The sequence below is a fragment of the Lycorma delicatula genome, chromosome 6 (genome assembly GCF_047948215.1).
Source record: "Lycorma delicatula isolate Av1 chromosome 6, ASM4794821v1, whole genome shotgun sequence".
Classification (NCBI taxonomy): domain Eukaryota; kingdom Metazoa; phylum Arthropoda; class Insecta; order Hemiptera; family Fulgoridae; genus Lycorma; species Lycorma delicatula.
In genome coordinates this window covers 83,942,091-83,969,398 of record NC_134460.1, presented here as the reverse complement: position 1 = coordinate 83,969,398, position 27,308 = coordinate 83,942,091, and the positions used below count along the sequence as shown (strand labels likewise).

Below are 27,308 nucleotides of genomic sequence, written 5' to 3'. Positions count from 1 at the left end.
CCGATTGGAAATTTTGCTGACTTCCTGACTGGATTTATTCTTCTTCATCTTCTTCTTCCTTTCTTGCACCAATGAATTTCAGATATATGTCTGGTTATGATATGAGTTTATTTACAACTCGTCTTCTTCACTTAACTTTGAAAGGTAAAAGATATTACTCGTGAGAGAGTTGACTCCATTATATATAGAAGAACAGATATGATGGGATAATTAGGATACTACTGTAAATGTCTTCTGTATTGGCGTCACTCCCTCTGGTTTTATTAAAATATTTTTTTATGATTGAAACTATTCCTATTTACTCTAGTACACTTAAAAGTACTTCAATGGTTGCATAATAACTATTGGATACTGGTGATTCATTAAACCGTACAATTCTACAGTTTTTTTTTTTTTAACAAGCCTTTTTGGTCAAACTAGGCTCTATATATTCCCTCAATCTTCCTCTCGGCTGATTGAAATAATTAAGTAAAAGCCACAACTTATTCACACGTTTATTGATATGTCCCATATAGTTTAATTAAAATTGAAATTACCTGTATTTAAAATACATAAAAAAAATTTGCCGACCACCGTGGCTGAGTCTCTGGTTCGGATCCCGGTCAGGTATGACATTTTTTCATATGCTTCCAATTTCCATCGGGATAGTGACTATAGCTGTTGATTCCCACTTTCATTATATATATATTTGACAATTCATCAATGCCCAGCTGTTTTGTTTTTTAAATTGGTTAGCAAAGGATTTTACGAATCGCTTCCATAGTTTTTAATCTATCACGGATATACGTACATGTAAAGTATTTTAATTAAAATATTTAACGTAATTTTATTGAATCAATTTACAATTAATTTAATGATTATATTAATAAAATAATAAATAATTAATTAGTTATAATTAATTTATAAAATTTAATTTACATTAAGTTTCTTTCATTTTATTTAATGTTTTTTATTTCATTTAAACTATTCTTAAGTTATTAGATATAATACCAACAAAGTTGCATGCACCATTTACCGAAATGGACTAAAAATTAAAAATCTTTCCTTTAATACAGATAGTTTTTCATTAAATATCTTTAACCAGTTTATATCTTGGTTTTTTTTCAAAATATCTAATATTTAATAATTATTAGAATTGCAATTTATCTTCTGTAGTTTTGTTATGCTCATGACCTAAGAATAGCATTTTCAGCGTTTCTCTTTTTATCCTATCTACTGACAGAACGATCTATTACTACAGTTAAATGAATGCTCTCGCTAGCAAACAAGTTCTTGTACCTTTTGCTTGTGAAGCAAAAAGTAACCTATTTGTTACGTAAATTTGTAAAATAATATTAATATTTTTATCTTAAATGAATACAACAAAACTGTTCTTTTTTTTTAAAAATGTTTTATAGTATCGAATTTTATATTTTAATGTATTTTGTAGTTAGCAATCGTTGACAACTTGTAGATTAATGTTTTTCCATATATCTTTTTTTTTATCTGTCTATTCGCAAAACCTTTAAACATAAAATTAGTGCCATAATATAATTTCTCTAAAATAGCTAATTAAAAACATATAATAATAATAATAACTATTAATTTTATGAAGAGCAGGATTCCATGTATTTAATAAACTAAGCCTACAAAGAAATTTAATTAGAATGAAAATTAACGTAAAGTAAAAAATGAAATTGTGCAGTTGGCTTTGATAAAATCCCAGGGCGATAGATAAAGAGTGATAATTAAGATAAAATCATATCTTAAGATATTAGCAAATTATATGTACTACTATCAGGAACATCAAATATTACTGACAACTAATTTTTGAAGCAACTGTATCACTCTCTTTTCTATTCGGTAAGCTGTGTTTTATTTTTTGTAACTAAGATGTTTGAATGAAAATTATAAAATATACATTTATGGAAAAACCAATTTAACATTAAGCACGTAGTACTACATTAAGAAAAGCACAAAGTTGTACAGCAGTAAGATAACGCTCTCAAATGCAAGGTTTGTGCTTAATATCGGATTAAAAAGTAATAATGAATAACAACGCGTACCCACTGAAAAAGATTTTGACATCAGCAATAGGAAGATAAGTAGAAGAATAGATGCGTGCAGTTTGGCAAAGGAAACGCCCCTCCAACGCACCACTACATCGCCGTGTAAAAAAAATGTATCAGATTCTATTCAAAAATAGACAATTTTATGAAAAATTGTTTACATACATCGTTCCATCTATTAGCGCAAAACTTTAATACTAAATTTCATAAAACTTGAAAAACCTGTCCGCTTGTAATAGTGTCATAAATTAACAAAAATGAAAAAAAGCGCAGAAATTAGTAGTAAAACATTGTTTATTCGGTTGATAAATAGATAATAGTTTATGGTGATTTATGATATATGAGTAGTTTATACCGAACGGTACATCGGTTCCTCCGAACGGTACATGTTATGCCATTCCGAGGAGTAACAACGTATGTATCTACTGATTTAGGAAATCTTTCATATAATTTTATTTAGATTGAATTGTTTCCTAAAATAGTTACATTGCATCAGTATAATAAAGTGAAGTATAAAAATAGTATAAACCAGTTTTGAAAATTTAAATTTAAAAATTACAATCGTGTTTACAGTCTTTCATGGAAAAATTGAATTTTTTTTCGTTTCAGTTTACACTGCTTCTTTTATTTTTACTTCCTTGTACGAAGTAAAGGAAGTATTGTGATCACGAAAAATTTCGGTTTTCAGATTTCAACGTAAATATCCATTTTGACTTGTTTCGGCGTGACGTCTGTACGTACATATGTACGTACGTACGTATGTATCTTACATAGCTCAAAAACGATTAGCCGTAATGTTGAAATATTGGATTTAGAACTGTTGCAACATCTAGTTTTGCACCTCCCCTTTTGATTGCAGTCGATTGGACAAAAGTGTTTAAAGAAGTCCAAAATAAAAAAAATTGGATTTTGGACTTTTTCTTAACTATCAGTCCTCATTGGGAGCATTACAACAATAAATGGTACTTATTTTCATTGGTTTCAGAGTTATAACCAAATAAAATGTTAATTAATGAAATATTTTTATCTTACAAGGGAATAAGATTTCATTTTCTCTTTTTTAACTTTTTTTAAATTTTAATATATTTTTTTAAATAATTATTAACCTCACACTGCAAAAAAATTTACAATAAGTAATAATTCAATAACAACAATAAAAAAATATATATAAAAAAAATCAGAAGTTATTAATGAAATAAAATTCTATGTACTTCATATAAAATAAAATGTGTATGTGTAAGATAGGCGTGCAAGAAAGTCGTATGCTGTCCACAGCAGATTTTTTTTGTGAAATTAAAATTTATAAAATACACTATATACGTAGTCTGATATTTACAGAGCTATAAGTTGTTTTTTTTTGTAAAGTATAAAAACTTTACGTACAATGATTTTTAAAGCAAATATAATATTTTATATATTCTTTCAAATATATATAAACATTTATATCTTTAAAATATTTGTTTATAAAGAAGAATATTATCGTAAAAGAATGAAAGATAGAAAAAAGAATGAGATAGAAAAAGGTCGGGTCAGAGATGATGTTAAGTTATCATAATGAAATAACGTTAAAAATAAGATACAGTAGAGTATGTATAGAAAAAGAAGGTTACTTACTGAGATTATAAATCTGGCATCAACTATCTTAAAACATGTTTCTCAAAAAACTCGGTGGCTGCGCTTTTAAGCTCAACGCTCTTTCTTATTACTGAAACTATTTCACTTTTAATAAATAGTGTAGTAGTGGTCGTTTGTGCTGTAGTGGCGTTGTAGTGGTAGTTGTGTTTGCTGTCCGTCCCTTTTTTCTGTTATTGTCACATATTGTGTTTTTTTTAGTGTTCTTTAGTTTTTGTTTCGGTGTTAATGTTGTGAAGAATTTGTGTAGTGTAATTGATTGTATAAATCCTGTATTATTTAAATACAAATATACGGTATATTAAAAGTTTGCAGTACTTTTTTTGTATACGTTTTTCTACTTCATAATAACAGTATAATAATTACTACCATTTTGTGTAGTAACAAATAACAAGTTTTTTCCTCTTTAATTAATTATTAACTTCATTTTATCTTTTTTAATTTAGAGCTTTTATACAGTTTTATTTTTGGATTATCTGAATTTGGATTACGCGGTTTTTTTGAAATCTAATTTTTCATCAGGTAAACTCAACTCATGTTTATTCTTATTATTTTTTAATTACTTAAATGAAAACGATGTTTTAATGATTTTAAAAGAACTATGAAATTAATACATTAAAATTATGAGGGAGAGAGATAAATTGTGAGCCTTAATAGATTTAAAATAATTCAGTCAACAAAAGACAATTATTGCTTATTTTCTTTAAAAAGGGAAATGGTTTGTTTTAATTAATAAAAGATATAAAAAATTTAATATATTAATGATGTTAATGAACGGGTAAGATTGAATAAATACACCTTTGTTTGTTTGTTCTCCTTTGAAAAAAAAAAAAGTTGTTAATATTAATGGTGACCGGAATATATATTATATATATATATATTACGCTATTTAATAATTTAATAAATGTGAAAATTGGACTATGAAATAACAATATAGTATATAATAATATAAATTAACTTTATATACGTTTCTTAATTATTATCAATAGTTATGCAATTAATCAAACAGTAAATCTGTTCTAAGATGCACTATCGTATATTATTTTAATAAATGCTAAAAAAAACATTCTGGCGCCAATTTGTTCAGATAGTATTTAAATTACTTATAACTGGTGTAAAACATTATCCAATTTTTTTATAAAACATACCACCTACTTAGATTTTTTTATATTCTAGAAATTTATCTAATATCTATAAAAAAAGTATTTAACTAGATATCATTAACAATTAATTAATTTTACTGTTATTTTACTGTTGGGATTAATTTATTAATTAATCCCACTAACCTTTTTGGAATTTTTCGCCCAAAAATTCTTTGAATATTAAAAATGATAAATCAATATTCTTCAAATCATCTACTCAATTTTTTTTTCTCGTAAAGCTATCGGAGATTACCGTACAGCAGATCCACTACAGGAATTTCCACTATAAGAATGATTGAAAAAAATAAGAACCATTGAAATCGACTAATTTGGTGAAGAGAAAAGCTTGAATGTTCAAAAAAGAAGCACAACGCAATAAATACTAAAAAAAATAATAATTTTTCATTTAAATAACAATTCTTTAAATTACGGGTTTGGTAATTCAGCACAAACAAAATTAGGAATATAAACGACAGTCAACCAATTAAACCGTCATTAATTTTTTAAAGTCGATATTTAAAATAATATTAAATAAATATAACTTTTTTAGCGTGGTTTTATGACATTAAAAAAAAATAATTCATAATAATAAAAATAATATAACAATAAAAAAAAATTATATATATTTTTTTAAAGAAAATGAATCTTATTTTTCATTATAACATACAACTGGTTTAGAAAATAACAGGAACAAAACAAGCAAACTACTCAGTTATTAAGTGTAAAATCTATCCAAAAAAAGTTACAATGAAATTGTAAACCGTACAGTAAGAGTCTCGCAGATATCATTTCTTCTGTAAGAAGGCCGGAACCGGGCTGCATATATTGTGGGATAGAAGACAGTGCCGAACACACCCTTTTTGAGTGTGGTAAATGGAGAACACTCAGGGCCACCTCAGGAGTTGATGGGAAAAGCCCCATAGAAGTATTTAGATATATGATGGTCAGCGAGAATAATTGGAGGAAGGTGGCGGACTTCGCGAGGGGGGTTATATCACAGAAGGATGCGGATGAGAGGACACTAGGTTTTTAGGGATAGTGATAATAGGGAAGGGCGGACAGCCCCAGTGGTGAGGGTCGGCATGCTGAGGTGTGCCGGCTTCAAGGATCCACTGGGGACTCCATGGGAAATTAGGTTGAGGGAATAATTGCAAAATGAAATTAAATAAAAGAGAAAAGACCCGACACCACGTCAAGACAAATCATGGTATGGCGTGGTGTCAGAAAAGAGGGCAAAAATAAGTACTCAGAAGATCTGACCGGCGAGCCGACCTGCCATGCCGGACATACAGCCGGTAGGCGGGAAGGCTCGTTAGATTATAGGAGACACTCCCCTGGGAGGCGTAATACCAACCAGTCGGACCGACCCAGGGGAGTAGAGTATAAAAAAAAAGAAAAAATATATTTCTTTTGCTAAAAAAACAAAAATTTCTGTAATATAAATAAAACTGTTTTTAACAAAACAATACTGATATAAAAAAAAACAGGTAAGGCGCTATATTTCTATTATCAAAATCTGTTATTAATTTAGAATTAAAAAAAAAAAAAATACTTGTTAAATGTATGTAATAGAAATACGTATACAATAATAGATAATAAACAATGCATTCCGTACAATAAACAAAAAAAAAAGAAAAAAATTGTTACAAAACTCTTACCGGGCCCGATTTCATTTATTAAACAACGAATAAATCACAAGATTTCTATAATTGTGATATTTATTGTATATTACTGAAATCGGGCAGGTAAGAGTTGTAACAAAGTTTTCTATATTTTGCTTATTATATGGAAGGTTTAAACATTGTTTATTATCTATTATTGTATATTTGTTGGCTATTCCATGTATTTAACATGCATTTTTTTCTTAAAGAAAGTTCTAACAAAAAATTAATAACAGATTTTGATAATAGAAATGTGTAGTGTCTTACCTTTTTTGGTATCAGTATCATTTTGTTAAAAAACAGTTTTATTTATTTTACAGAAATTTTTGTTTTTTGAGCGGAATAAATATCTACGAGACTTACCATGAGGTAAGTCATTGTAATTTTTTTGGATATCACTGCGTTTTGTTATATTATTTTTTTATTTTTATGAATTACTTATTATCTAAAATAAATTACGGATATATTATTAAAATTGATTGCCTTTCTAGAACAAACAAATATACAATTTTTTTTAATTTCTCGGCTAATTTTTTTTGTTGATAGTCATATAATTCACTTCATACCATACTTTTCCTTTTTTAATAAAACTGATATAATGACCTTCACGAATCTAAGATCCGTGATGTAATATTGCACTTAAAACTTTGTGTATGTAACTCTCGATTTTTATCATATCCGTAGTCACACTTTTTATATTATTACCAAACGGGCTTACTTTTATTTCTCCATCAATTAGTTCAAATAGTTATAATTGCAGAATAAAAATTTACAAATCGAATTTATTTCTGTTTTATGTAACAAATTTTTGTCGCCACATTTGTAACATTTTCCTACTGTTCGTCTTTTTTGAGTTTTATTAGCAGCTATAATCTCTTGTAAACTAATGTTTAATTATTTTTTAAGGAAGTGATCGAAATTAAAAAAATTATTTCATCTTCAGTACTTTCATTTACATAAGAGCTGTTACTATTAAAACAACCTGTAATATATTTTCTTTTAAATTTTATTATTTCATTATAAAGTTTTTTACGCTACCTAGAACTATCAAGTACTGCTATCTGGCGCCGTGATTGGTAAACCCACATTTTTGAGGAAAAAGCATATTCGACTCCCGAATATTAACAAAAACATACCTCGAATTTTAAAAATTCGAGGTATTTTTTTAAAGTATTTTTTATTACAAATCTAATTAAACTGAAACATAATCTTTTCATGCTTATTTTTTAATCTTTTTTTTGCATTTTCATTTCACTTTTAGGTTAGGTCATGTTTAGAACTGTAAACATAGTTAGTTGACTTCGCCGTGCCGTACAGTTCTGCGGACTCTTACCGGCGAAGGTCTAACTAACTTCTTGATTGGAGTAACACTATTTTGCTATTTATTTATTATCTTGTAATTGAAACAGCCACGTGTATTAATTTTAGTAATTTTTTTCAAGTTTTTTTCAAGACTTATTTATTAAATATTTTTTCTCTGCGTTTCAAGTCAAGAATTGTGTTTTGGAGAAGTTTGAGAGTAGCAAGTAGTATTCACTTCCTTTGTAAATAAATTTTTTTTCGAATTCGGAGAAAAAAATTGTTTTTGAGGTTCCTTCACACTGTAAGGGTTTTTCGTTGGTTTGTATTATTCACCGTTTTTTTATATCATTCTGTTTTTGTGATAAGAAAATTCACAAGCATTTTACAATGAAATTGAATTTTTTGTGGTTGTGATATAAGTTATATTTGTTATATCTTTCATCAATGTCTTCATTATATATATGAAGAAAAAGATAAATTTAAAAAAAAAATTTTTAGATCATTTAAATAAAACAATCAATACAGTGCATAAAATTTAAGTTTAGATTGTAGTTGTTATTTTCCTTACATTCCAGCTGTTTTTGTCTGTCGATACCAACATCAAAACCGTTGTCTTCAAAGTCGAAATCACTGTTTTCTTGGCAAAAACCCTTTTCATTGTATATGTAGTATTTATTAATTTTTATTATTTAGTAATAATAAATTTATATATTTTTACTGGAAATTTTTATTATTTAACTGGAAATTACTTTATCATAAACCAGCTGATCTAATTCAGCTATAACTTTACTGTGTCTACCCTTCGCCGTAATAATAAACAAAAAAATATAATTGCCGTTATTAGTATTTTTGTCAATAATTATTATTTTTTATCATTATTATATTATATGTATAATTTATTTAACAGTTTTTTCATAATAATCTGTTGATACATAGCGAAGTATTTTCTAAACCCTTATAGCTTGCCTCCTGACGATTTACAGACCAAAAAATTGGCGATTACATTACTCTTGATGAGAAAAGAGTAAAACACGTGAGTATTGCCTGCGCCGTCCGACGAAATGTACGTTTGCTTGCTATTGGATAAAAATAAAAAATAACTGTTTTATTTTGCGTGATAAGAAAAAAGTAAAAACATGTAAACGTGTTAATTAAATGAATATTTAATAGTGAAAATAGATTTTATGTAAAGAAAAATGTAGAACAAATCGGTTTTGCCGCTTATCATGTTAGTTTATGTTTTTATTAGTAAACGAAAAATCGCAACCTTTAATTAGAAACTAACCATTACTGTAAATAACTACCGTTTGTCATTTTCTTGTGTTGGAGTTTTAGAGCAGATTCACTCGTCTCAAAAAGGGGAAGTCCAGATATGGTAAAAATAATCATGATAAACAAAAGTGTAAAACGTCTTGACTGGATGCTTAATTTTAATGATAGACGCAAAAGTAAAAATATCTGATGCATAGATATAAAAAAAAAAGATATGCTAGATCGTGAATCTCTTTCCATCTATCCATTCATCGGTATTGAATCTTTCATTTTCCCCTAATGTACCAAATTCATTATAAAAAATGGAATAAAAAAAAGTCATAATTTCAGATTAGATTGTATAAGTTATTTTGTATGCATAATAATTCATCTAAAACTCAACTTAAGTTCATATTCAAAATTATCTACCCTGTTATTTCTCAATTATTTCGGTTTAATGAAGTTTTTAATAGAATTTGAAGTTCAACAATCATTTTACTCAAAGAAGATGCTTGAAGATATTTAACTGAATATTGATTGTGATGTTAAACAAGACCTTATCTTTGAGTTAATTTATATTTTAATTCATCATTAGTCTATACTTGATACGTCGAAATGTTAATATTAAACGTAAAAAATAAACAAATTTCATAAAAATAATAACTTCTTTTAAAATCCTTTGATAATTGTAAATAACATTTTTGATGATTATAAGTTGTTTTAATATTTATTTTTGTATCGAATTATATAGGTTTTAATTAAGGAAGGAAACGTTAAAGAAATATATTTCAGAAAAATAATAATTTCTTTTAAAATTTTTTTTTTTTGATTGTAAATAATATTCGAAGATATAATTTATTTTTGTATTTGAATTATTAATCGGTTTCAGTAATTAAAACATAATTAAAACAAACTTATAGAATAACATGATACAAAAATTAGCAAACGTAAATAATATTAGTTATATTAAAAAATAATTATAACTTTTAAGTATTTTTTGAAAGATTTAGTTTTTGTAATGTATATATTTGGTCACACAGACATATCTAATTATGGTACATTTATTATTTTCTTTTTATATGATTTTGTAATAAGAATTGTAAAGTTTTATCTACCAGTATACCTAATCTATGGAATGATTTTAATGGGGAAGGTAGTAAAAAATAGTACAGATGTAATTTTAAAAACCTGCAAACTAACGGACAAATTAAAGTAAATAAACTTGACGCTTTACACCTTAGGTAGGTAAAAATAAGATTTTTTTTTTTTAATTACATTAGTAAGCTTAAAATGGAAATATTAAAAAATGTTTATTAAAATTGCATGGAAAGTATTGTTTATTCTGTAAATAATGCCCATAGACCACATTGAACTTATGATTAACATTTTGAAAAGTCTATTTTTGAAATGAGTGTACTATACCGTGTGTTTCAAAATGACTGCCGGGGTTTTAAAGCTATGTAATATTTCGCAAGTTTCACGTACATTGATTATATTTTAAATGAAATGATAGAGCTTGCGCAGAGCTAAAACTTTTTAAATTGCTTTCTGACCTGCAAATTATGGTTTCCGTACTACCTTAGGAAACGAAATAATGCACCTCGACGATGAAATCTTTATCGTGTCATATTCAGTGACGAATCAACATTTCATGTTAATGAAAAAGCAAAACTAATAATGTGCGTATCTGGAGATCAGAAATTTTAACGATATGTTGCAATGTGAACGAGGCTCCCTAATACTGAATGTCTTTGTGCAGTATCCCGACGACAGGTTTACGGACCGTTCGTCTTCACCTAAGAAAGTGTATCTGGAATGAACTTTTTGATATACTACAACTGTGGTTCTTTCCTCAATACGAACCACAGAACTTTATTTGGCAGAAAGATGGAGCACTTCCTCACTGGCATGACGCTGTACGTGATTGAAAATCTGCCTGACTGCTGGATCGGTTTGCCGGGGATCAGATGAATGGAATTTTTTTTCCCGGTGTTGCAGAGAAATACCATTTACGTACCCCCCCCCCCACAAGTGGCGGAGTGTCGGACTCGCACGGGTTCGGCTAGATGTTATGAAGAGCCTATGTGTGCCCACGCCCTAACCACTAAAACTCCTACTTCACCGTTCCTCACCGCCCGTGGCCGGGTTTGCAATTAAGTATAGCATAACCCCGGGGGCCGGTGTGCTAAAGCAGGGAGGCTCAGGAGGCTCACCACCGCCGCCCACTCGCGCAAGCACGGATAGACGGTGGCTCCACTGAGGGCTGCCCCCCCCCCACCACTCAGACTATTGAATACTTTCTGACTACTGCATTACGGTCTAGAAATGCAACTGTACTCACCTTGAAATTGATACTCACATGCTTGTATATCAGTCGACACCTCAGTTGGGATACTGGTACTACTCCTCGCTTGCTCAAAGCTTACCGGAATCCCCCGTTTCAACACCATCACCACCCATCTGTTTAAACACAGACGAACGACAGCTCCACGAGAGGCTGTCTTTCACACCTTGCATCCTGCACCTTCCTATGTAGCATTCTGTATACAAAGTTGGAAATCGCGGAGAATTTATCAGTCTGTTAGCATTACTCCCAATAACATTGCCTACGTCTATCATTTTCTTTTTCTTGTTTAGCCTCCGGTAACTGCCGTTCAGATAATACTTCAGAGGATGAATGAGGATGATATGTATGAGTGTAAATGAAGTTTAGTCTTGTACATTCTCAATTCGACCATTCCTGAGATGTGTGGTTAATTGAAACCCAACTACCAAAGAACACCGCTATCCACGATCTAGTATTCAAACCCGTGTAAAAATAACTGTCTTTACTAGTACTTGAATGCTGGAACTCTCGACTTCCAAATCAGCTGATTTGGAAAGACGCGTTCACCACTAGACCAACCTGGTGGGTTTGCCTACATGTATCTGATCAGTAATCTTCTTCTTCCTCTTTCCCGTCTAACGTATTGGAAAAATACATGTTCAGCTGTGTCCCTTTGATCACAATATTGGCACTCCGGATTATCTACCTAGATGAATGGACTTGTTTTCCATGGCCTCCACGTTCTCCCGATCTGATCCCGTGCGATTGTTTTCTTTGGACGTTTATAAAGGATCAAGTGTATGTGTTACCTTTATTAGCTGATCTACCCGACTTGAGACACAGGATTGAAACAGCTATGCCATCAATTACTCCAGACTTGATGATTAAAGTATGAGATGAACTCTCCTATCGGCTGGACGTGAGCCACGTGTAGAATGGTGCTGACATTGAACACTTATGGTAAAAACTGTTCGAGTTACCCTTTCATTTCTTTGTAATTTATCAATGTAAGTAAAACTAACTAAATATTACATTTTTTTAAAACCGCGATGTTCATTTTCAAACACACGATATTAGCTTGGCAGTCGTTTGAAGTTTCTTTAACCGTATGAGCCAGAGCATAGTTCAGATATAATTACATTCTCTATTCCACGAATTAAAAACGTAAAATAGGATGGTGTAATTACAGTAATAAGTTACATCGATCAGTTACTAATCGGTTATTACAATTTATGAAATAAACAATATAAAAAAAATATATATTGAAGCAGATAAAAATAAAATTCTTAAATTTATCAGTTATTATTTTTGGAAATGGATTTCTCTTTCCTTCTGTGTTTAATTTTAATTTCAGAATACTTACGGCATCCAGAATTTTAAATTATGTACATTATTTATTCTGAATATCGTTATCTTTTAGTATTCTTATCCATAATCATTCCTCAACTGCTAAATTATTTTAATCTGGATTTGGAACCTTAATACATTAATCTTTAAACTTTCTATACATCCAGAAACGACCGAAAGTTTTTTTAAAACCATCCAATAAGGTAAGGTACGGTAGTTTTAACTTATGCCTATTGGCTTATTTATTCTTTTTACAAAAATTCTTCCAAAAGTTCTCAATTCGTTTTCATTTAAAATTTTTATCGTTGTCATTCTCTAGTATACTAAAGTAATTTTTAAAAGTCTCTTTTATTTTCGACGTCATCATAACCGTACCTAATTTAGTTTGCAAATCTGTTCACTAATTACTAACATTCTAAAATATGTAAAAATTAATTTACTAAATTAATTGATTTCATCACTTTTTTTGGAAGACCAGTATTTCGTCGCCCATCACTGGGTCGTTTGTGTCGGTAATCATTTCTGTATCATACGTTAAATATAAATATGTTTCCTGCATATTTACTTCCCCAGTGGTCGAGTAAAAAATACTTAGAAAAAAATTACATATCTGCAAATTCTATCCTGGGTCGCCCTCCATTATCCTCCCCACAATCTATGAAATGTCATTACCCCACGATTTATATTACATTTGTTGTTGCACGTATAAAAATATTTTATTAAAAAATTTTTTTACTAAAAATTTAAAATAAAATAAATTTAAAATAGCCCCTACTAAGATGTTAGTGGAATTATGTTATTACGTTAAACTTTAGAAAAGCATGTTTATACCTTACTGATACTTGGTTTGTTTGATATTTATTGTTAAAATTGCATCAGTTCATCGTAGTTATTCGAGTAGTGCTGTACTGTTTTTGTCACAGTTTTAATAGCTTTGTATAGCAATCACAACGGAATTGTTATGGATCTTCTTACGAATGTATTTTGAATTGTTTGTTTTATAACGAGATAAAATGAATCGTGTTCGTTTGTTTTAACGTTTTGTTATTTTACCAGAACATAAATTGTGTAATCAGGAAAAGGTGTTAAATATTTCGAATGATCGAAAACGGTGGCGGTGCAAGAAAAGTCAGTGCCGAATTGATATACAAATGCGGCCCAGTGCCTGGTTGCAGAGCTCTAAATAATTAGTTGTTGGGTTTTAATTAACCACACATCTCAGGAATGGTTGAACTGAGACTGTACAAGACTGCATTTCATTTACACTCGGACCCGGATCTGACAGTAGAGATCAACGTCTCTCTAATTGTAAGGAGAAAAAAAAGACCAACTTCGGCAGGGTTCCTCAGAAGCAGTGGGTGTTTAAAGGGCTAGTCATGAAACAGAAGAATGTTTCATGTTCGCAGTAGATAACCGTTCTGCAGATATGTTATTGCCGACTGTAGTAGAGCACACTGCACCGGATTCAATAATAATTTCTGATCGGTGAAAGGCATACAATGATGCACAAAAAACGGTGAATCTTTTGAAGAATTTCATTGATCCACATACGGGGGCTTATACTCAAAAACAGAACGAGTGAAAGGGAAACCAAAAAAAAAATGCCCCCATAAATCAGGCATGGCATGAACATTTCTGGACAGCTACTTTTGGAAATTCTTATGGCGGAAAAATCGAAGACGAATGATTGCAATGTGTTTCAAGGAATTCTGGAAAATATTGCCGTTTTTTGGCCTATGCAATAAATATTTATGTTCACGCGTAAGTACTCAATACAATAATAATACCTCAATTAATAATAATATATATATAATATTATATTATTATATATTCAAACAGGAACAAACATAAACTTTAGTAACAAATTTCTTTAATAAAATATTTTTATATTAATATATATAATATATAATAATATGTATTATAATACTATTAATAATAATATCTCAATTTTCAATTTTTTTTAGCTTTAAATTAAAATCTTTTAATTAAAGTTAGGACATTTATTATAAAATTGTTTTAAATGTAAAAAAAAAACAATCTAAATATTTTTCCCGAAATGATAGTGCAATTTTCTGTCAAAAATACGCCAAAAATATTTGGGAGAGGATAAGGGAGAACACCTCTATTCTGCTCTCGTGACTCGATGCAAGTAACCAACATCTATAAACATCCATCTAGTCCAAAAACAATTAGTTGTAAAGCTGTTGTCTTATAAAACATTCGGTCGTATTCTTTAGTATTCTCCTTATTGCGCCAGTAAGTCTTAAAATTCTGTAGAGCTTTTGATCTATTTCATTATTATAGAATATGAGGTCAGGCGACCAATGTAAATGAATTCAAAAAATGTTTTTTTAGGAATATTTTTTTTTAGAAAAAGGTCATTATTTATGATCGTTTTAATTCTTATCCTCTAATCCGGTAAAACCCATAACTTTAATTTTATTAACAGATATAATAGAACTTAATCTTTTAGAACGGAACTGAAAGGGAAAATGCACATTGTACAGTCCTTTTCATTTCTTTTGTTTCTGGTTTTCCGTTCGTCATTGTTTCTGCAAAAAAAAGCCATTGAACTTTGTACAGACAAATGAAATAATTCTTTAAAATTATAATCTGTTAATTTAAAAGCCTCTATCTATGTTTATCAATGTTTTATTTTTTTTTTGTAGTGTCTCCACCACAGACGTCACTTAAATTTTCAAATACAGTTAGTTAAATTTTTAATTCTTATATCTTAAACCTAATTTGTATAATAATAAAAAATGTCTTTTTAAAGTGTGTACTTAATGCACTTACAAATAAATGTTTATAGAAAAATTACGAAAATAAATTCAATATTGAGGTAGGATAGTATTTGTATGTATTCAAGCCAGCATCAGGTATGCTAATGAAATTTTATTTTTTGTCTTTTAAATATGTTTTTGTCAGGATATAGACGGGCGAGAATTCTGAGGAATTTAAATTTAGAACTATATATTCTTTTATAATTTTTGTTTAAGGAAATATTTTATTAATATTTTAAACGATTCCTTTACTTTCCTTAAGTATTAATAAAATTAAATAATTGTTAAGTTGTGGTAATAAAAAAAAATTCATATAGGCAAATCTAATATAATATGGGATTTATAAATAAAATAAAGATAAAAAGTGTTTAATTACTTTTTTCAAATTAAAAAATTCAATAAAGAAAAATTAAAATAAAATATTTAATAAAAATGCGTTTATCTGTAAGTGACAAGTCATTCTGTTGGGGAAAAATATACAATAACTGTCATTTTTAAAACGGATCCTTTCATTCATTAACTAATACATATCAAAAAATATCTGTTCATGAAGGATAGACACGTGCTTAAATAAAGGATCAAAATGATTTAACGGTTGAGTTACTAAAAAAATAATGTTTTCTATTACCCACCACAGATCCCTTTAGATGGATTAAGAAGATAAAAACAGAGTTATACCACTAATTCAAACTTGGCGTATCACTTGTTTACTCGATTAGTTTTGCGAGATGTATTGTTCTTGAAGCTTGAGTAGCTTGTTTATTTGTGCTTCTGTAAAATAAAAACGGCTTCACTGATTTTCTTGAAGTAGGTGTCTAAAGAGTAATAAACTAAATCGCATATTTATAAATGTGTGTATGGTGATTTCAAGGATTCAAGAATTCATGTCATTACGGTGACTGTAATATTGACGCTGTTACTCCAAGCTGAAAAAAAATTGAAATTTATTAGAGGAAAATCAAATAAGCTGCTTAACATAACTTCATATACTAATATACATATTTATATTTGTAAAATAGAATTCCGTAAAACAATATTTATAAAAATGTAGTTTGAATATTGATATTTTGACAATTAATGAATCAATTTTAAATTTTCACGAATAACGTAACTTTTTCTATGTCCTACAGATGAATTGGATACATGCCAATTTGGAATAAAAATTTCGTGTCCGAAAATTCCATTAGAATTTTTTTATTTTTCATCTTTTCATAATACGATTGTTAAGTATTTTTTTTATGATTACAGTGTGTTCAGTAACAATGAACAATAATTAACGATGAACTATGATTTAACACAACAATAAAAACAAGAGATTCATTGACGTATGATTTAAGATTAATAAGCAAAAATAATAATTACTACTACAAAATTATAACACAACAATAAATTAAACAAGAAAAATATTTTTCAAATTTTTAGTGATTTAGGTTATTCTACTAATAGAGAATATTTTTATAGCTATGACATAGAACATGTAAGATGAGATTGATTGTATTTAGTAATGTATTAGTTAACCTTTAACAAAATTTAAAATTAGGAGCTCTCTATTCCATCTGTATATATATATATATATATATATATATATATATATTTTATTTTTATGAATTTTAAATGCTTGTTTTTCACAAACAGACTAATTTCGGAAAAATTGTTTTTTTTGTAGAGAAATTTTTTTCTGATTAAATAACTGAAAAGTTTTTCATATATGTGTATCTATATACATAAAAATGAATGTTTGTCTCTCTGTATGTCTCTTATGCTTTCCTAAACCGTTCATCCGATTGCGATGAAACTTTGGTGACTTGTACGCACGCCTTGCGAAGGTTTCTGAATTAGTTTGGATCTGCTGGGTGGGGCAGATATATTTCGAAAAATTGTATTTATGGTCTGATTTGGCTCATATTCAGAATATAAGTTACTTGCATGGAAAGAAATGCCTCTGCAAAAAATGGACCCGCTAGATGGCGCTGGGGGTGAGATATTTGGAAAAATTGTATTTATGGCCCGATTTGGTTCATATTCAGAATATTCATTAGTTATGTGAAAAGACAAATTTCTGCAAAAAATTGTAACCGCTAGGTGACGCCGGTGTCGAAATATTTACGAAACAAACAAATATACAAACAGACTCTCTTCTTCTCTATATATAAGGTAATGTTCGTATGTATGTCCACTATAAACTAAAAACTGCTGGTCTGATTTACATGCCGGAAAAAGGGAAAAATCAGTAAAGGTAAATAGGGGAAAAGTGAAGAAGGGAAATGGGTAAAAGGGGAAAGTGAAGAAGGAAAAGGAAGATAAAGAAAAAGGGAAATAGGGACAAAGGGGAAATAAAGTGAAAGATTAAATTTTTGTGATGTTCCTTAATGTTCATTTTTTTAATGTTTTATCAAATTTCAATTGTGTTCATTTAATATATATATATATATATATATATATATATATATATATACACTCAAAGCTAGCAATAGCGAAGCATTGCCGGGTCTGCTAATATATATAAATAAATAAAAATGTATGATAAAATTTAAGTTAATTTCATAAATATTTTATTTCACTTTTTTTAGACATTGTTTTGATAATGAGTTATCGTAGAGTGATAAGATAGAAATAGATAGATGAGATACTGTCTTCTGTCAGTATGATATTTAAAGTACAGAGTGTTTAACTTAAAAGAGATCCCGTCACTCAATAGTTTATTCTAAATGCATATTTTTGTTAAAATGCATATGTTGGTGTGAGATTGGTAAAATAATATGAAACAGTTTGGTGCAACTGGAGCTGGAGTGGGGAGGACTGCACATTTGAGTATTGGCAGTCTGTGTCGAGCATTGTCTTTTGAACAAGGTTACGTAATCATCTGCTTTTATTTGTTAAAAAGAGGTTAACTGTTGGAAGAACGTATATTAATGATGGAAACTTATTTAAAGATGAAATTTCATGTTGTGTGTCGGCGAAAGTTCTGGGAGAAATTTGAAAAGGAACAGGTTCGGTGTTAGACCAGAAACGAGTCCGACACAGGGTAAGCAGGACATTAAAGCCACAGTTACAAAATTTTCTTATAACTCTTTGCGGGGACTAAGCCGGAAAAAGAACATTTCACTCGGTTCAGTCCACACTGCAGTTATGAGAATGCTGGAATGTTATCCGAATGCAGGTTTTCCATTAGCTAACTAATGCTGATTATTCTTAACGGGTTCACTACTGTAAATGGTTCAAGAACTTCTTTAAGGGAACATTGAGAATTTAGATCAAGTATTTTCACAGATGAAGGAATTCTTGAAGGGTGTGTTTTTCACAAACTTCAAGAATTGAATACAAACATTACCAATGCCTTCTAGGAAACAGACAGAGTACAGCTAACTGAAGTAACCAAGAACATGGTCAAACATGTTGACAAGTGTATAGACGTAGGTGGACATAATTTTCAACCCATTTTTTCAATTATTATGTAAGCGTTTGCTAATAAACTTTTATTTGTAGACTGAACTAAGTGATGTAGCCTCTTTTTAAGTTAAACACTGTATTTTTGCAAGAATTTTAAGAAGATTATTTTGAAAAACTTTTTTTTTTTAAATAATGTAAAATGTGAATCATTCCATAAATTTTCATCTTTGGAAAGATAAGACTTAAAAGCAATCACTTTAACTCGTTTAAAAAATTCCTATTCTTATTTTTATCAATATTCCGGCTCTCGCCTTTTGTGTTTCTTGCAAAAAATAGTAGCTTTAATACATTTTAAATGTTGTAGATTTATATTAAAACGTTTTAAGTGAAATAAAAAAGAAATAACAAAAATGACTTCAATGAAACCCAAAAAAATGTGAAAAATAACCCTTTCTAGATTTTTTAAATTTGCTTCTTTTAAAAATGATCACAAAATCGAAAAAACTGTGAACAATATCCCCACCCCTAACCTGGTTTTGTACCTTCTGAAAATCAACATTTAAAGAATATTTAAAATAGATTTCTTAATGTTTGGTAAGTTTTATTTATTGAAATTGCAACAAAAAGTTAATTTTATTAATCTAATAACTACAAACATTTTTAATTATTTGTTTGCTTTTATAATTCAATTTTTTTTACTGTTGCTGTAGAAGTTTAAAATTTAACTCGTTAAGTAGTTTTCAAATACAGAAAAAATTTCTTGACTAAATAAAATATATTAATTTTCTAATTGCGTATGTTCCATTAATGACAAATTTGACAAATGATAAGCTTAGTTAATCTGTTAATTTGTTTATATAAGCTATATAAACAGAAAAAAGTTCAAATTACTATTTTTAGAAAAAAGGAATGGATAATGGGTATACTTATTGTGAGACTAACGATTTTTCTGTATAGACAGGTTTGATGTACAGTTTAATGAATTGCAACAGTTTTATTATTATACGATAGTTCTTTAGATAAAATTTCTTATAATTTCATTTCATATATTTCTTATCAAATTTCATATCAATTTCTTATATAGTTTCGAAACTAAAAATGAAACATTTATGGGAAAGTTTTGTTTGTTTGCTTTTACCCTTCCATTCCTAATATCGTTTAGCAAAATGCATCTGCTGCCGATTAGCATGAGACTAAGCCCTGACCTTGCTCGCCTGGCTGAACTGCATTTATGCTGTGTCAATTGTTTGCAAGCTAAGAGCTGCATATTTTATTATCTGCAAAATGTACGTAATAGAACAAAATTACGCCACAATAAAATTATTATATCATACATTATTACTGCTCGATTTACTATTGTATTATTAACTGAAATATTATGTTGAACAACTTAATTATTTATAAACGAAAGTATTTAATATATTATAATAAATAGTCGTATTATTGTTTTGTGATACCAACCATAGCCTATTTTGTGACAAAAATCATTTATTACATTACCATTAGTTTGTAATTAATTTATAAATCAGTACTGTATACTGTTTACTCTTTACGATATAAGTCTTAAACAAAAAAAATGGGTAGGGTTTAATCAGTGTACATAAGTGTCAGTTAAAAATTACAAAATAAATAATTTTGTTTTATGTTAAAGAATTTTTCCGCTTGACACAAAGTATGATTTACACAAAAGGCGTTGAAATCGTAATAACATATAGTTACGCGTGACAGTATTGGTTTGTATCGGCAGAAATTATGAATTTTTAAAAAATTGTTTTAATGTAAGCTTAGAATTGACTTAAACGTAACTAATTATATACATGTGGAGAATAGTATTAAAAATGTATACATAAACAGGATACAAATAAGTATCGCGACAGTCAAATGAATGCAGCCGAGTTAATAATAGTTCCTGCGGAAGTAATAATAAGCCAAGACCCCGGCTACTTTTGTTACCCACAGACAATAGTCTTGAAATTATAATAAACTAAGCAGGTAAAAAAAAAGGTAGAGGTAACTTACTTAGCTTCTGATTTAAATTAAAATATAAACATTTTCTTTTGAAGGTTTATAATTTGTTTATTAAGTGCTTTGCTTATTAAGAGGTACTTTTTCGTTTTAGGCTTCCCCCCCCCCACTTTTTTCACGTAAATATTACTTAATATAATACGTTTTACAATAATTGATGAATAAAACATTACAGAAATTCCGTAGTAACCCTATATCTCAATAAAAATAACTTAATACTACATTAGAGAAAACACACTAACACGCTGTATTATGCCGGTCATTTTATATAACCTCCATATTAACATATTTTACATATTAAAAATATAAGCATTATTGCTTATAATTATAAATAAAATCTAACCAAACTTAACCTACGCTCGCTTCGCTCGATAACCTTGACTGATTTACAGTAATATTTTGATTATTTAATTAATAAATTGTTTTTATTTCTGTGTTTTGGGTGGTAAAGATCTCTTCCGGCCTTCATGACGTGAGTTGTAGCGTCTCGATCTTTCATCCGAAGGTCCCGGGTTCGAATCCTGGTCAGTATGGCATTTTCATACCCGCTACAAATCATTCAGCTCATCCTCTGAAGCAATACCTAACGGTGGTCCCGGAGATTAAACGAAAAAGTAATAAATAATTAATTAGGTTACAAGTTCAGCTCTTGATGACTGCGATGTGTTTTTCTTGCTTGGAGTATTCCTGGTTATTATTGCGGTTTTCGTTAATAGTTCTATTAGTTTTTCGTTTTGTTGTTCGCTTTTAGTTTTTTAGTAGTTTTGTTACATTTTGTTAAGTTTTCGTATTTTTTTTGTTGCGACACGTTTAGGTTAAATTGAATTTCGTAGTATGTTTATTCAGTTTACTTAGCTGTGCGTTCGTGATTTGTTCTGTTATTTTACATTCATTAATTTACGTGTTTTTGAAGTTAATTTTCAGTTTTTTTTTTTTGTATTATTTTATAATATCAGGTGTTTATAAATTTATTTTTAATAGACTAGCTTACGGTAACTATGGGCCTTATTTACCTAGTTACCCAGGTGTTTGATTTGTTTACTTGTTTACATCGACGTGTGTTGGATTAATTACTTTTTGCAAGAGCGGATCTTCGGAAACAGAAGAAGTGTTTGAACATCGGCGTTTTATTCCGGGATGTCAAAGAACTGAGTTTACTTGTCCGCCTAAACGCGAAGACGTAGCTGGAGTGTTCTCGCAGTATGGACGGTGTTGCCTATATGGTGGAAATGCTTGAAGACATCCTTGACAATACAACTATGGGGCCTCAGGCGAGACGGCCTGCACAACTGGACATGGTGGATGAGGGCACACAAACACCGGACGGGTGCCTGTAGCAGAACTTGGCTTGGACGGATGAGGATCTAAGGCGGGCAATCGATGATAGGGCCACCGAAGCAGACTTCTAACGGCTGGTTTTGAGGGGTGGCCTGAAGACGTGTTCCAATCTTCAGCCCTGGTATAAGGTGCTACAGAATTGGAAGAATGTATTGGATCCGTTTGGTTTATTGATGTGGCGGTTGGGGTTGGCAACCCCCAAAACGCTATGATGTTCCAGAGGACTCCGTGGATTCGGGACCTGGCTCGTGCCGGTAGACTGAGGGTGGGTCAAGTTCTTGTTGAGCGATCGACTACCCGCGATCTATCTAGGAGGGAAGATGCGTGTAAGATAGATCTTGGAAGGACGGATTACGTTTTAGTAATCGGCTCGACGGTTGGGGATCGTGGAACGTCCTCTGTCATTTGCAGATCAGTTTCCCAAGTGCTGAATGACGGACAGAGTCGACCCGTCTGTTTCTATAGATCGCCTCGGCGGATCGGATAAATTTTAAGATGCTCCGTTGAGTATACGTGTAGTAGGAATGGGAAGCGGCATTTTTTTCATTTGTTGTGTCTGTCGTCAATATTGATGCTGCAAAGCAAGAAGCGACCGGGGACACCAACCATTACAGAGGTAGTCAATGAGGAAGGGTGGTCCTACGCCGTTCTCCTCCACTTCGTGAAGGGTGCATCGCCAGGTGAAACCGGTGTCCTCTCCTTAGGGAAGAACCAGGGGTAGGCACCTGCGGGTGCGAGCCTATGGTGGTGCGGCCGAACAGTTGAGCAGAGATTTCGCCGAAAAGGAGGAGGGTGCTACTACGGCTCTGGCCTGAAGGCTGGTAGGAGGATCCACGTTCTTATTAAGAACGTGAATGCTCTCACAACGCAGGATGATTTTCTCAGGGAATTCGTAAAGACTACTAACCTCAACCGTAAAACATATTTTAGCAAATAACAATAATAAAGGATATTCATTAGTTTTAAAATTCTACATTTAAGTTCGGATCAGAAATAACAATTTACTAACTTTTAATTAGGTGACTCATGATTCAAAAATATAATTTTTGTAATTTTTTTTAAGACGATTTTATTTTTTTTATTTTTACTTCGAAGTCTAAAATTTTATTATTGTATTTACTTTTGCAATATGGTCCAATATACAAAAAAAAATTTTAAAAAAACCAGTAGGAATGAAAAAAAGCTGTTCGCGTAAAACGAAAAAAGACTTGCAACCTGATTCCAATTAAACATAAAACTAATGGGGAAAAACAATGGAAAAAGGAAACTACCACCGAGTGTAAGCTAGGATTTTAGAGCTTAAATAAGAAAAATAAGCTTTTATTATTTTTCGGTTTAAGTTTGCTGTATGTTATTTCATGTAAATTCAAAAAAATTATTTACGATACATATAATCTTAATTATACTTTTTACATTAACAGAATAATAGGAGATTTTCAAAATAATTTTCATAAAGTTTTGTGAGAAAAAAAATAATGGCAAAAAAATTAAATTACAAAATTACCTTTTACACGTTCACACACAAATTTAAAATCTTTAATGTAATAAATCTATAGGTTTATTTTAGATTTATTTAAAACTTATACAGAGTGTTTCTAAAGTAGTGGGTTGGCTATACTTTTTCGGATACTACTAGTAAAATTAAACAAAAAATATCCTTAGGAAAAATAGCAGTTTCTACCTTCGTTCTTCGAAGAATCACATTATAATAATGAGGAATCACATTAATATTGTGTAAGCGTCTTTGTAATTAAGTTTTAAAATTAGCAAAAAATCAAGACTTAAATACCTTGACAAATTAACAAAATGGCGGCCATTTTTATTTTTCAATCCGTTATATCACCATAAATATAAGTTTTATCAAAATGCGTGTTAAAATATGTGTTTGCTAAAATATTAAGTCTTTTATTTTGAACAAAATGACATTTTTTTAAATCTGTTAGCAAATAGCCGAGTTATGGCAGAAAATTGATGTAATTTTGTGTCTGTTTTCATGTCCTCCACTTTATGTTCAGTTCGATGAAATATTATTTGTTTTTATTTATTGTTTATTTTAATATTGTAAACTAGCATCAGATTAAGTAATAATTTTCTCACAATAAAATTTAACATTTCATAATAAAACAATTGATATTAATTTTTCACTTCAGAATAATTTTACATAGCGACTATTACTTCTGATCATGTTAATAATGTAAAAATGAAGCTTCTTTCAACAAGAATGGTGTTCAAAACTATCACAATCAGCGTATCTGGAGCTACGAGAATCCTCATTGTACCTTTCAAAGTAGCAATCTACAGAGATTTTCCTGAACGTACGGGTAGGTTTTTATTGACTATTTTCTGGGTTTTGTGACTCAGACAAATCATTTTGGAGAAAATTATCTTGCTCGTTTGTCGAAAATCTTCCACATTTTTTGGAACCTCTACAATTAAGAGAAAATATGTGGTTTCACCACAATGGAGCTCCAGCACATTTCACTCAGTTTGTATCAGATTTCCTGCATGAAACTTTCCAAGAAAAGTTAGGCCGCGGAGGACCAGTGCCCTGATCGGCCCGATCACCTGACATCTTCTTCACTTCTACCTGTGAGGCCATTTGGAACGTATAGTTTATTCAACTCAACATTCAGAATACTCAGCATTCAGGATCTTCAACAAAGGATCCAAAATGGATTTCAAGAAATTAGGAATACTCCCGGAATTTTTGAACGGTTAAGACAATCTCTCAGAAAAGGACTGGAGACTTGTGTAACCTCTAATGGTGGACACTTTGAACATCTCTTATAACTTTTAACAATTGTTAACTGTCTATCAAAAAAAAAAAAAGTATATCTAATGTTCTACAATATTTAACGTAAAATTATCACAAGTAATTGTATTGGTTTTTAATTATTAGGTCTGTTATTGTGAGAAAATTATTACTTAATCTGATACTAATTAACGATATTAGAATTTACACCAAATAAAAGCAATTAATATTTAATCGAATTGAACGTAACATGGAAGTCGTGAAAACAGACATAAAATTACATCAATTTTCTGCTGTAACTCGGCTATTTGTTAACCGATTTTAAAAAGTAAAATATCATTTCGTTCAAAATAAAAGGCTTCATATTTTAGCAAAACATATATTTTGATAAAACTTACATTTATGGATATATAACGGATTGAAAAATATAAATGGCAACCAATTTGTAATTTACAAAGGTATTTAAGTCCTGATTTTTTGATAATTTAAAAAAAACTTTATTAGAAAGACGCTTACAAAATATTAACGTGATTCCTCTATCCGAACTTGAGATATAAATTTTTAAATAAAAATAACAAAATGGCGGACATTGGGAGAACGAAGGGGAAATTGGCATTTTTCCTAAGGATATTTTATGTGTCGTTTTACAAGTAGAATCTGAAAAAAGTATAGCCAACTCACTACTTTAGAAATACTCTGTATATGTGAAGAAACTCCTATGAGATCACCAGGGGAAATTCCCTCCCCCGAAATAAATAAAAATAAAATATTTGAAATTGTACAATTTAGTATATATTGGATAAGGGTTTAATTGAGAACCTCGTCACTTCATGAAGTTTAATAAAAATTAACAGTTCTATAATACTGTATTAAAAAAATAACGTGTGTTAAAATAAATATTAAACTATTTATTTAACTTTAAATTAATATTGTTAAGCTAAATTATTTACATATAATTTTACACAGTAATTTTATCATGTGGTTAATACCCTAGGGAAATTGAATGTAATAAATTGGATAATTTAGCTCTCTTTTACCACTTTTTAAAATTGTAATGGGAATTACCACGTTAACTTTAATGTTTTTTTATAACCTTGTAGGTAGTCTTATTAAATATGTAATTTAAAAAACAATTTTACAACAGTGTAATATAAAATTTAGATTTTATTTTATACGATGCAACATACAGTATAGTTTGTACAATTTTTATGAAAATTCAACATAGTGATTCAGGGAATTGGGAATTTAAAAATTAATTATACTTATGAAAAACCTGTATTAAATAAATTTATTTATAACATTTAAGTAGAAGAAACATTGCCAGTTATAAATACACGCCTAAATTTTATATTTGAAAATCATATCTTGTAGATGAACTCTATTTCAGCGTAGATATTTCTGCAGTCTCGTAGTGAAACTTCACAGTTCGATGCAGCATTTTAACAGGAATTTCAACAATTACTGTTCGGATCTTAGCTTTTAGTTATTCTGTTGTAGTAGGTCCGGTACTATGTGATTTGCATTTAAGGTGATCTCACAAGAAAAATCGCACATCGACAAATCAGAATACCTGGGGAAGGACCATGGAATATCATCACTTCTCGTGGTTATACGGTTGCCAAACAATTGTGCGCGTAGCAACCATCGATATTAATACTCTGTATTTGTGTGTGTTGGGTGCGTTGATTTTGGGAGAGTCACACTGATGTTCGATAATTTTATGTGTTGGCTTTGATCCCCAAATCCTCTTGTAATTTGTCGATTTACTGACCCACTAATTTGGAATGTCGCCATATTTGTTCATGACTTTTTTTAGGTAGTCCTCATTTTCGTCAATGTTGTTAAGCATTAAAGCTGCAAACTCCAATCTATCTTCTTTGTCATTGGGTTTGATTTCATGTAAAACTGGTATCTTATACGCATGTTGTCTAATCCTCTTACGCACCACTTTTTACCCTGCAGATTTAGATATTGCTGACTCCAATGACTTTTTGAGCTAAACGTACAAGATGCTCGGATTCTGTTCTGATACGAACATCCTGCCTGGTGACTTCCCTTTAAGACACTGCCTATTTCCTTAAACTAATTAAACCACTAGAGTATTGTTTTATTTGTAGGCACGGCACCGCCGTATTCACGTGGATAATTACGATGAATTTCATGCAATGAGCCTTTTGATGCGGTGTCGTCATGACGGAGAGTGAGACTGCTGCACCACATACGCAGTGAAGATCATACAGTGATGCCAACTACGACAAATATTTTCGATGGAAAACTTAATAATATAACTAACGTAAATATGAAAACCGGA

At 30.0% G+C, this 27,308-nt stretch overlaps 1 protein-coding gene across 20 annotated transcripts in view; it reads left to right on the top strand.

Moving 5' to 3' along the window:
• The first annotated feature begins 3,712 nt into the window (after positions 1-3,712).
• Positions 3,713-27,308, top strand: part of LOC142325978 (CUGBP Elav-like family member 1) — a 1,952,897-nt gene continuing 1,929,301 nt past the window's right edge. For 4 of the 20 annotated variants that reach the window (XM_075367978.1, XM_075367989.1, XM_075367988.1 and 1 more), the window contains exon 1: positions 3,720-4,202. The gene's annotated coding sequence lies outside the window, so the exon portion shown is untranslated. Of the gene's footprint in view, positions 4,203-27,308 lie in introns of all 20 variants that reach the window. The other 16 variants (XM_075367994.1, XM_075367992.1, XM_075367995.1 and 13 more) reach the window with 7 other exon arrangements.